Genomic DNA, 11,453 nt, shown 5'->3' on the forward strand with positions numbered 1-11,453 from the left:
CATAGGTTTGTCGCGTCAAAGGGATCTGTTGCCGAGTGATCTCCTTCTCAATAATACCTCCATGGTAAAACCGAGGGTTCGTATAACTGGGGTACGTAAAAACGAGGTTCTACTGTATTACCACAGAACCTTCTAGGCCTAGCCCTAAAACATTACAGCTTTGCAGGCGTTGGATGGGGAGTCTGACTACTAGGCCTAGGCTAGTAGTAGTAGGCCTAGCCTATAGCCCAGGCCTAGACCGCTACCTAGGCTAGGCCTAGCACTTAAACGATATATATGTATTATCTGAAATAAAGTAATACTTGCTTGCTTGCTCTCTGAAACCATGTGTTTAATATTCTTTGGAGACCTAGAGGAAGACATCGAAATAATGTTTAATAAGTTAAATCAAAATACAGCAAACATTGTTTACAGGTTACTACCCAGTATACAATAGAATGTCTCCCTCTTCAGTTTACAGTATTGGGCGCCGTTTGGGACATTGGTTTGTTTTTTTCTGTAGTTTACAGAAATAATTATGTACCACAGAATTATTACTGTCAAACTATTATATGTACATAAGTAATTCTGTGTTTAACAGAAACAAATATTTACCACATAATTATTTCTGTAAAACTATTCTGTGTACAGAATTAATTCTGCATTAACAGAAATAATATGTAACACAGAATTATTACTGTCAAACTATTTGTGTACATTATTAATTCTGTGTTAAATAATAACAGAAATAATTATGTACCGCAGAATTATATAACTATTTTGTAGTACAGAATAAATTCTGTACTACGGAATTTTGTTTCTGTCACCGCAGAATTATTTCTCTCACAGAAATAATTCTGTCCAGAACAGAAATAATTCTGTCCACAGAATGATTTCTGTCACTCCCACAGAGGAATTAATTCTTTCCAATTTATTCTGGAAAGCCTATGCAAATTAGAAAGTCGAGTTTTCATTTCCAATCAAGAGTCCTTAGAGACTAAGAAAGTTCGCAGGTTTTCTGCTGTGCCATACTTGATTGATAGTACTTGTTATGATATATAACATTAAAACCATTAGTTCCTATCATCAAACACAACCTACTTCCATGTGAAATAAACACTGTATGTATAACCATACCTTCATAGTATAACCATGGAGATAATACCATAGTAAACCTTAATTGTGTTAGATACCGCACTGCTGTGTATACAATACTACGAACTACCCATCAAAATAATTAATAGGCCCTGATTATAATGAATAATGATTTAATGTTATTCAGAATGCATTATTATTTAAGACAAGGAGTTGCTATAATCACTATAACAACTTCCTCATTAAGATTAATTTTAATATTAATTAATAGTATACATTTAAATGTTGAAAATGTATAGGTGACTCTCAACATCCAAATTTTGTAACTTTAGTTTATTGTATCCAATAATCAAGTGAAAAAGTAAAAATAAATATGGTTCAGAGAAAGTATAAAAAAAAGAATGTTTGTCCATTTAAGAGATAAAGCTACTGTCTAAAATGGGAATTATTTTCAACCAACACGCCAGGTTGGTCACTCTTTTGCCAATGCATTCCAGTGTGTTGACCAATATACAGCAACCTTCAGTTGTCAATCAATTAATCAATCAATCAATCAATTTAATGGACTTCACACGTAAAACAAGTTTTGTGGTGCGACCGAAGTATCTTAACACAAAACATAAATTTGAAAAAACTTAATTGTAAAATAAAGAATGTAGGCCCAGAGGCCTAGTTAATCTTAAACAAATCTTTCAACAATAAAACAATAATTATAATATAGAAAAAGAGGTTTAAAATCAAATAGGCTAGATCACAATGCATGTTCAATGCAAATTTACGAACCTGTTATAATAAAAAAAGGTGGTGCAAAAATAAAATACAATTTTAAAACACATTGAATCCTTGATAACGTCTGGATATATTTCCTAAACTTGTTGAGGTAGTAATTCAGTTAACAAAATATTTCTTTTTTATACAAAAAACATTAATCAATTATTAATTAATAATTGTTTACAGTAAAAATCAAAAATTGAGTAAAAAAAATAATTAATTATTAATTATTAATTGTTTACAGTAAAAATGAAAAATTGGTCATTAACTTTTTTTATAGGAAAAACATTAGATAAATCATCAAGTAATAAATGACGTTTACAATCATTAAACCAATCATAATACATTACAATAGGAAGATAATCCCTATGTTTCAAGATCATTTTGAAGATCATTAAGACAATTTTCACGTACATGTTTTAAAGATAAACAGTCAAAAAGGAAATGGTTTTAAGTCTTCAATTGACGTACATTCACACATTTTGCACAATCCAGTGTGTTTATCAAGATATTTTCCTTCCTTCCAAATCCAATGTATTGGTTCTGGCCTTAAATTTTAAATTTATACCATTAAAGTTTACCTTTTCAAGTAATAATAATAATAATATTAATAATAATAATAATAATTTATTCACTTAGATAATTCTCTAAACCTGGTTGTATTTTATATTTAATATAATCACTTAATGATGATTTATCTCTTGCTTTTTCAAACCATTCTTTATTATTATTACAAGCATTTTGATAAATAAAATTCCTTAACCAATAATTATTAAAATAAATATTGAAGTGTTTAATATAAATTACACTTATTTAGCAAAACTTAAATATCAGCAGCTCATTGTCAATGAATGTTGTTAATGTATTCCTCCAAGCCTTCTTTACATTAAGGGTAGGTATACTGAGAATTAAAGGAGAATTAATATAAACAGTAAATATCTACAAAACAAAATTAAGATTCAATTATGATAAAAAGTTAAAACAAATTGCATACAGCACCCGGTATTCCAGGCGGTCTCATATCAAATTACTAACAGGGCCCGACGTTGCTTAACTTCGGTGAACCAGTGTTTTCAATGTAGTATGGCCGTAGACAGGGAAAACCAGCGGCGGCGTAGCTAGGTGCGAAAGGGCCCCAGTGCAAGATTGATTTCAGGATATTTGATGTGGTAGTGAAATTTGCTAAAGTTCTCCGATAATTCATCATAAAGAATGTCTTCTTTTACCAACTACTCCTAAAGGTCTAGATTACTAAATACTAATGATACTTGGATTTGTAACTATTTTAAGAGGGACATATTCGGTCTCAGCAGCTGTTCTAACTAATACAAGAAAAGTTTGAAAAATAGGAGTCGGGCTGGGTGGGGCCCCCTTGAATACACCACTGAATTGAAATCAACACAGCAATCGATAATTACTCCTCTAAAACTGAATAATATTGAGGGCTACTGTATTAGGTTGTTTACTTTTGTATTTTAGTTGTTATTGTTGTCCGACCGCACCACACGAGTTGTATGTGCCACCGTAGGAATGCGACAGACCGGAAATATATTAGTATTGGCAACTTAAAGTCAGGCTCTGGAAAAAAATTGATATGTTGTAAAACTGATTTTTCAAAGATAGAGAAAAGTTGTTTGACAAAAATCTGAGGAACGATTAATGAGATACAGATTTTTTAATATTTAAAAACTTGGGGGAAAGGTGTAATAAAGGTCGCTCCTTTTCCTTCAGTTTTTTAAAGTTCTACAACATATCATTTTTTTCGTAAAAGCCGCCACTGAAGGCACTGTCGGCGCATCATACGAAATATTATTGCGGTAAGCAAATGATTTCGTTCCGTCGAAATATTATTTCGTTCCATCGAAATATTATTTCAAGATATTATTTCGAGGGAACGAACTATTATTTCGTTCGCTCGAAATAATTTAATATCTTTTCTAACCATGTCCCTTTAGGGGTTCCGTAGTGTTAAACATAGCTAGTTTAAACCGTTTTTGAACACGAAAATTGCGTTAAAATAAATTTTATACCCGTTTAGTTCAAAATATGTAGAATGACGTAAAAATACTCGAGCAGTCGCTTCATTGAGGAGTACATACCTCCTCTTTGTAAAGCTCGGTTTCCATACAATCGCTACACCTGTCTCTTATACACATCTAGATGTGTATAAGAGACAGGTGAGTCTCCTAATGTCCTTCCTCAGTGGCGAGTGATTGAGGGTAGAAAAAGCTACATGGTATAAAGTGAAAATTTCATGCAAGCATGATTGGAAACAATAGGCTTGGTGAGATTAGAATAAACAGCCTAAACAAGTAAACAGGAAGGCCAAAACTAAACTTTAGAGGCAAAGACTCAATAAATAAGCCAAATGATTTATCCAGAATAAATTGAAATGCCATTGGTTTAATTTAGTATACTGGGAGAACGTTCCTAATTTTGCGTCCAAATGGTGTGGTTGTTTTAAGTAAAAGTTCCCAGTGATTCTCTTTTCTTTGCGATTTTTGTCGCTCCAACTGGCATTATGGTCAATTGCAATCACTCGGAAATTTGAAATTGAATTGTTTGGCTACTGGTTGATCAAGCTTAGATGTTCTGATAGCTGATCTATGTTGTGTCATTCTCATACGGAGAGTGTTTTTTGTTTCTCCGACATATTGTTTACCACAAATATTACAATATATAAGATAAATGACATTTTTGGTGAGGCAATTAATTGATCTGGTCGATCGTTGACGTGGTTTGTACGTCAGTGTTTGAGCACGAGGTATGTCCTTTGCTATTTTTATAGCATTTTCAATGGGTCCTCGATGATAATTTCTATTCCGGAGATGTCCGGTTAGTTGTTCTGTGTTCGATTCTAAAAATTTAAATCCGAAGAACAAATGCGTCTCATGCGCAATGCTTGGCTGTACGGAATGTTTTTTGTACAGTGCGGGGGTGAAAGCTGCTACGGAGCAGGTACATATGCTTATCCGTGGGTTTGAAGTGCACCATTTTCCATGGTCACGGTGATGTCCAAAAAATCTACACTGCTTGTGGATTTGTTAGCAGTGAATTTGATTGTGGGATGAGCCGAATTAATGTTCAATAGGAACGTATCCAAACTATCTTCACCATGGGTCCAGATCATGAAGATATCATCAATGTAACGAAACCAAACATCTGGTTTCTTGGGCTGTAGGGACAGGAAATTGGCCTCAAATTGTCCCATAAATAAGTATAGCAAAAGATGGAGCCATTTTGGTGCCCATCGCTGTGCCATGAATTTGAAGGTAATGACCGTCGCCGAAAACAAAGTTATTATTGGTCAGAATCAGCATGATAAGTTCACGGAGCTGTGATTTTGATGGGGTTTGCCCCTAATTTTCTTGTAATTTGAAATGCACGCATTAACACCTTCTTCATGAGGGATATTAGTATATAATGACGAAACATCAAGTGTAGCCAGAACAGTATTATTAGGTAAATTTGAAATTTCGTTAATTTTGCAGACAAAGTCCGTGGAGTCCTGAATGTATGTATTTATAAATGTCGGTAAAGTATTATAAAATATGGAACCTGTGAAAAAGGATTTAGGCCATTGTCTTGGAAAGAGGTAATTCAGTGTATTAAGTATGCATTTAATGTAAGGGTCAGTTATTGTGCACCGTGGTGGTTAAAAAGAGACAAAGTATGAAGGTTAGGAGGACGAGCGAGTTTTCGCAGAAGAGAAGAGCAAATTGTTAAAGGTGATTTATGTCATAAACTGTAATAAATCAATGGAGGAAAACAAAGGGTCGAAGTGGATTAGTGGAGGGGTTATCTGATAATTCATATGAATTTCCTATCGAAGCAGTAGGCCTAGATGTTTTTTTAATTGGAAGTGTAAGCCTAATTAAAACACCAAACAAGTTATATATATACAGTTCATTTGTTCATTTGTAGTTTTTTAACGCTTCCGAAAAAAAAAATGGATGGTGTACCGTACTACATGGTCCATAACGAGTTTAAGTATTTTACAGAAAGAAAATTACAGTAACTGCGCGTTAAAGAGCAGAGTCAGATTTATCACCTGTTTTGTTAATTAGAGTTACTTTAGCCAGTTAATTTATCGGGAAAAACAAAAAGTTTACAACAAATATTGAAAAAGTAGGGGAAAAGTTTGTGATTTTAAAGGATTGCATTCTTAAGTAGGCCTATATGTGAATAAATGTTATCAATACCAGGATCTATATTTAAACAATATTTTACCATGTCAATCACATAAGGTCGATATTGAATGTTAAATAATTAAACCTGATAGGCGTACATTAAATTCTGACGAATATCTCCGGACTTAATTTTGTACAAGATCTTGAAATTTAATAATTACTTTTCGTAGAAAATTGTACACTTTCGAAAAAATATCTAAAGCTTAAAATTTCTTACGTTAGTCCTATTTTTATTTATGCTAATAAAATGATATAAGTTATCTATCTGTAAATTATACGGAGCTTTTATATGCCCTACTAACAAAAGAATAAACTATGATATAAAATTTAACGCTGCAGGTGATTAAATATTACACAACGGTTTAAGAGGTTTTAATTGTGTAAGGCACTATACAACGTTAGGCTAAGTCAAAGTGTAAATTATGGTTAAAAAATCTTTATAATAGTTAGGGCATAAATATAGGCTATAAAAATACGGTACAATACCAGCAATATTTAATTTCGATAAAAAGAAAATATTAAATTAAAATACAAGAAAAAAAATAATGAAAACAATAGACACAGACTGGTAGGTAATAAGTTTATATGAATCCAACAATAAATATAGGCCTACAAAAATCAGTCAGTTTAAACATGTTAATGGGTCTAACAGCATTATGTACAGTATCATTATTAAGTTATAATACTACTTTGTCCTTAATAAATAAGCCAGGTCTAACACGATAACGTTTTAATTATTCTAATTTTGAGTTTGGTTAGTTTTTGACAAAATATATTTGAATATAAGTATCTTACCTGTAACCCCACAGCAGTTCCAAGTAAGGAAGATTGTGAAGAAAATTATGCAAATCATTTTGTAGTTTGCCAATAGAAAGTAGGCCTATATCAGATAGCTAGTAGTTTACAGCAAACTTTATAACTAGAGAGGAATTGAGTTACGTTTTTTGCAACAACGTTGATATCAAAATGGCAGCATCTCAAGCGATTTTTGGTACTTATAAAATGATATTTCTACCTTCTTGTAAAAAAAAAAAACCCCAAATCAATAAATTATATACTGCATGCAGACTATGATAAATATAGAAACAGCGAGGATATGTTGTCAAAGGCAACGAGAGTCTTCTAGAAATCACTTAGTTTCACCAATAAAAAACATCATTGCATTAGGGTGTAGAATGTAGATAAAACACTCCGTCGTAATTAGACCTAATATACAGTATTGTGTATATAGTATAACTATGCTTTGTTTTTGGTCGTTCCCACCCACTTTTCCGTCCTGGAACCATGCCTTTGTTTGGGCGTTCCCACCCTTTTGTTTTCGTGAACAATGGCTTGTTTTAGCCTTTCACTAGCAGTCTACTCATTGGTCAGTTTATCCATCCAACCTCCATCCAGCTTGTGTTTTAGCCTTTCACCTTGGTCAGTTTATCACCATCCAGCCTCTCTACCGTAACATATAAGTATTTCCCTGTTTGGAGTGTCTGCAGATCTTATTCTCCTGAAGACGATTGAAGAAACTCAATCGAAACGTCGACACTTTCTCAACTACAACAGTTCTTTTCAGAACTACTTACGTGGTGTACCGCAAGCTTCAACATATATAAAGATTGTAATGTTTGTTAATCAGCGGAAACTTGTTTTATCTCTGTTTCTACTTTAAAGTTATTGTGTTTAAGACTGGAACTTCCGTCAAACTTATATGACAGCCCTTATGTTTTTTTAATCACTATAAAATATAAGGAATGTATTTACTGTGTATAACCCAATTGATTGAGAATGTTTATCTTGTCCTAATATTCTGTATAAAAACGCCAAGGTTTAATGGTTTCCCTTTCCACTAGAAATTATTTTCTGTGAAAATAACATTAACAACAATACTTAGCGTAGCAAGATAAGCTGATAGATTTTCGGAAATCGTCATGGGCATAGGAGCTGGTGGGGGAAGGCAGATTTTACATACACAAAGATTTGGTTTTTAAGTATTAAAAAAGTATTACATCCAAAACTTAATTGTAAATTGGATGGTCATCGATTTGAGAATTTTGTAGTAAAATTGAGTATATCAGCAGAAACTATATTTTCATTTTTCTCTGTTTCTGGTTTATTAAATTATTTAAGTGACGTTTCCATTAGTGTCGAGAAGATGGCGGCATCATTTTAGAGAAGACAACAAAGATATGTAAGTTTGTTACCTTAGACTTTAGCCTTCATACAGTACATATTGTTTAATTATTTGTAACACAGCTCCATCCATTTCGTTATAAGTTTATGATCAGCATTGTCATGTATACTCCAGATTGAACTAAACTTCATTCCGCCTAAATCGCCAAATAATTGATAAGATAAGATAAGACACGGTAAAAACCTAGGCTACTTTCTTTTATTTTTAGTTGTTTTTTTTTTTTTTTTTGCGAACTTCGGATGGGTCTCTTTTCGAGGCTACTTTTGCAAAGTTAAAAGGGAGCTTCTTTTTAAAATGAATGCTGTATATTTTTGAATTTGTACTACAGAACAATGAATAAGACCACTTTAACATCAATCTGTATCATGGAGTGTATTTAACTGCCATTAAATCACCTAAACTACTGTATAAACCAAGCTTGTTTTAGCAATTTATTTTGCTTTTTGAAATTTATGTGCAGTGTACTATCTCGAAAAGAAGTTTATACTATCTTGAAAAGAAGCCCATGGCTAATTTTGAAAAATCTTCAATTCGAGATGGGCTTCACCTCGAGGTTAAGCCCACTGGGTTTCAATTTGAGGTTTTACGATAAGATAAGATAAGATGCTGATACACTTCTATTCGGTGCCAGGACCAGTCATCAATCATCTAATCAGTATCCCCTAAACATGTTTGGTGACGTCATCATGAATATCAAGACTATTATTTGTCAACGAAATTGGCACTTATCAGATCACATAGGTAAAATCGGGTGAGCAAGGGATGTAATAACAATGATGTACTTCGGCGAAGTTAGAAGGGCTACCTCTTTAAATGTTGTGGAAATTTAAAAAAAAATTAATAAATATAATATCAAAGGTTCTGAGTTAGATATCTAAAATAAATGCGTTGTTCAGCAAATTTTGTAACGCTATTTTTTCAGGTGTTTAAGTTTAAAGGTAGAATTTACAAATGATCTTACTCCTGCAGTACTTAACATATGAACCTGAGTTTACACCAAAATGAAGGTTATGCGGTCATGTGATATCTTGATATTATATAATATGCGACACGCCAAATTTTGTGGCTACGCCACCATCTCATATTCACTGGTGAAGACAGATGACAATAGAGAAATATCTTCTCCACCATAATTTAGAGGCCAACGTACTAATAAGTCAACCGCTCACATGGTGTCTGCACTATTAAATGCTTTTAAAAAATATATTAAATTTTTGTTGATTTTTTTAAAGATTTTTTTTGTCGGAGATGAGTAGGCCTAAGTATTTTGGCAGAGTACATGAATACATTTGAGATCTGCTTTACGGCAAGCAGGACAATGTGCTTAATTGTAACCATTTTTACTTGTGTTTTCCAACAAGCCATAATGAACAGACCCACACTCTTTAAATTCATTCAATGTTGTTTTGTTCAGTCAGTTATTTACGTGGGCTTCGTGACACGGTACAATGTACTAAAAATGTCGGTGATCCTTACTTTATGCAAACCTTTTAGATAAATACTTAACTGCGATTAGGTTAATGTGTTGTCTATTATTGTCAAAATGTTACCCTTCAAAAAGCAAAAATAATAAGGAACACAAGGCGCCAGACCTACAACTATATTTGATCCTCCGGCCTACTAATTAAAGAAAGATTACTAATGAATTTTAGTTATAAATTTCTTTTTAATCTCATACCATGTCAAAAAACTTATTTAAATGGAAACTTATTGATTCGCCTCTGTGTAAAAGATGCAAAATTGAAGACGACTACAAACATATGTTTATTTCATGTAAATAGATCAAAGTTTTTTGGAATCAATTTAAATTTTTCTTACATAAACTGGACCTCCCAAATGTCGTTATTACTTTACGTTCACTCATTATAGTTGACCATTTAAAAGGTCAAGATTACTTTTTAATTAATTATATGTTAGTTGTTGCCTAATTCACAATTTTTAGATTTAGAATGAAGTATTATGATTGTTTATCAAAACCAGATTTATTCAATACTTTTTTAAACGAATTAGAATGGCGTATAATTGGAGTTTACTTAATTTCTTTTCTTTTGATAGATTTTTAAGCTATAATAAAAAATAGAAAGAAAGGTAAGAAGGAAAAAAGAGAAAGAGGGGAGAAAAAGGGAGGAAAACTGAATGTTTCGCTTGGTTGGCGGTAGTAAAATAATTTATATATGCCTATGTATATGATATGTATATGCCTACATCATTGTTGAATAAAAGTGGGTAAACCCCCCCCCCCAAAAAAATCATCGTCATCACATCACCATTATATACCGTAATCAAAATGAAACGCCAATAAATTTCTCATGATCTTTTATCAGGGATCTACTTAATATCCAAGACAACCACCGGTATGGAATAACTATAGCTTACTAAGCTTTAACTATACTATAATAATTATGATCAACAAATCACAACTTTTTTCTCATTTAGCACAATTTTCTTCACTTTTTAATGTTATTTAATTTATTATTATTAACTATCACTATCGTCATCATCATCATCATCATCATCATCATCATTATCTCTAGATGACCAGAAATGACACTTTCATATACTAGTAAAATTCAGTGGCGGATCGTCAAGGCAAGCAAGGTATGCAGTGCATACCCTGGCTAAAACAAGTAAGAAAATATAGTAGTACAGTTTCTACGTTTGATTTAGCATTTCTTAGCCACAATCTTCTATATAAACCTTAATTTTTCGAGTGGATTTCTGTGGTTTATTGGAAAAGCAAAGTTTTCAATGTTTGGCCTACTTTGGTATCTAGGATAAGTCACATTCGGGCCTATCGCATCGTACTCTCAGCTGCTTAGAACTTCCGCATGGCTGGTTTTCAATATCAACCAATCACGTATTCAGTGAGTCAATGGAGGTCAGTTTCAGTTTTATTTTTTATTGGCACACACTTTTACAACAGTGGCACACACTATTCACCAGACTAACTAATCAAAAAACTATATAGTAAAATTGAACAAAAGTTAAAAAAGGAAACGCAAAGATAAACAGAAAAATCAGGGAGTTTAACAAAATAGTAAAAGAAAGGAAAAATCATCCCAGAAATACAGTAAAAAGCAAGAAAGAGATAAACAATTATAAAAAAATCAAAATCAAGATAATATGCAGCATAAGTGTACAGTATAATTGTACTTAATACATACACATACATATAAACATGTACATATACACATACGTAAATATGCACATTCATATATATACATGCATGCACATAC

This window comes from Anneissia japonica, unplaced genomic scaffold, assembly GCF_011630105.1.
Source record: "Anneissia japonica isolate Jap-2015-1 unplaced genomic scaffold, ASM1163010v1 scaffold288169_len85590_cov117, whole genome shotgun sequence".
Taxonomy (NCBI): domain Eukaryota; kingdom Metazoa; phylum Echinodermata; class Crinoidea; order Comatulida; family Comatulidae; genus Anneissia; species Anneissia japonica.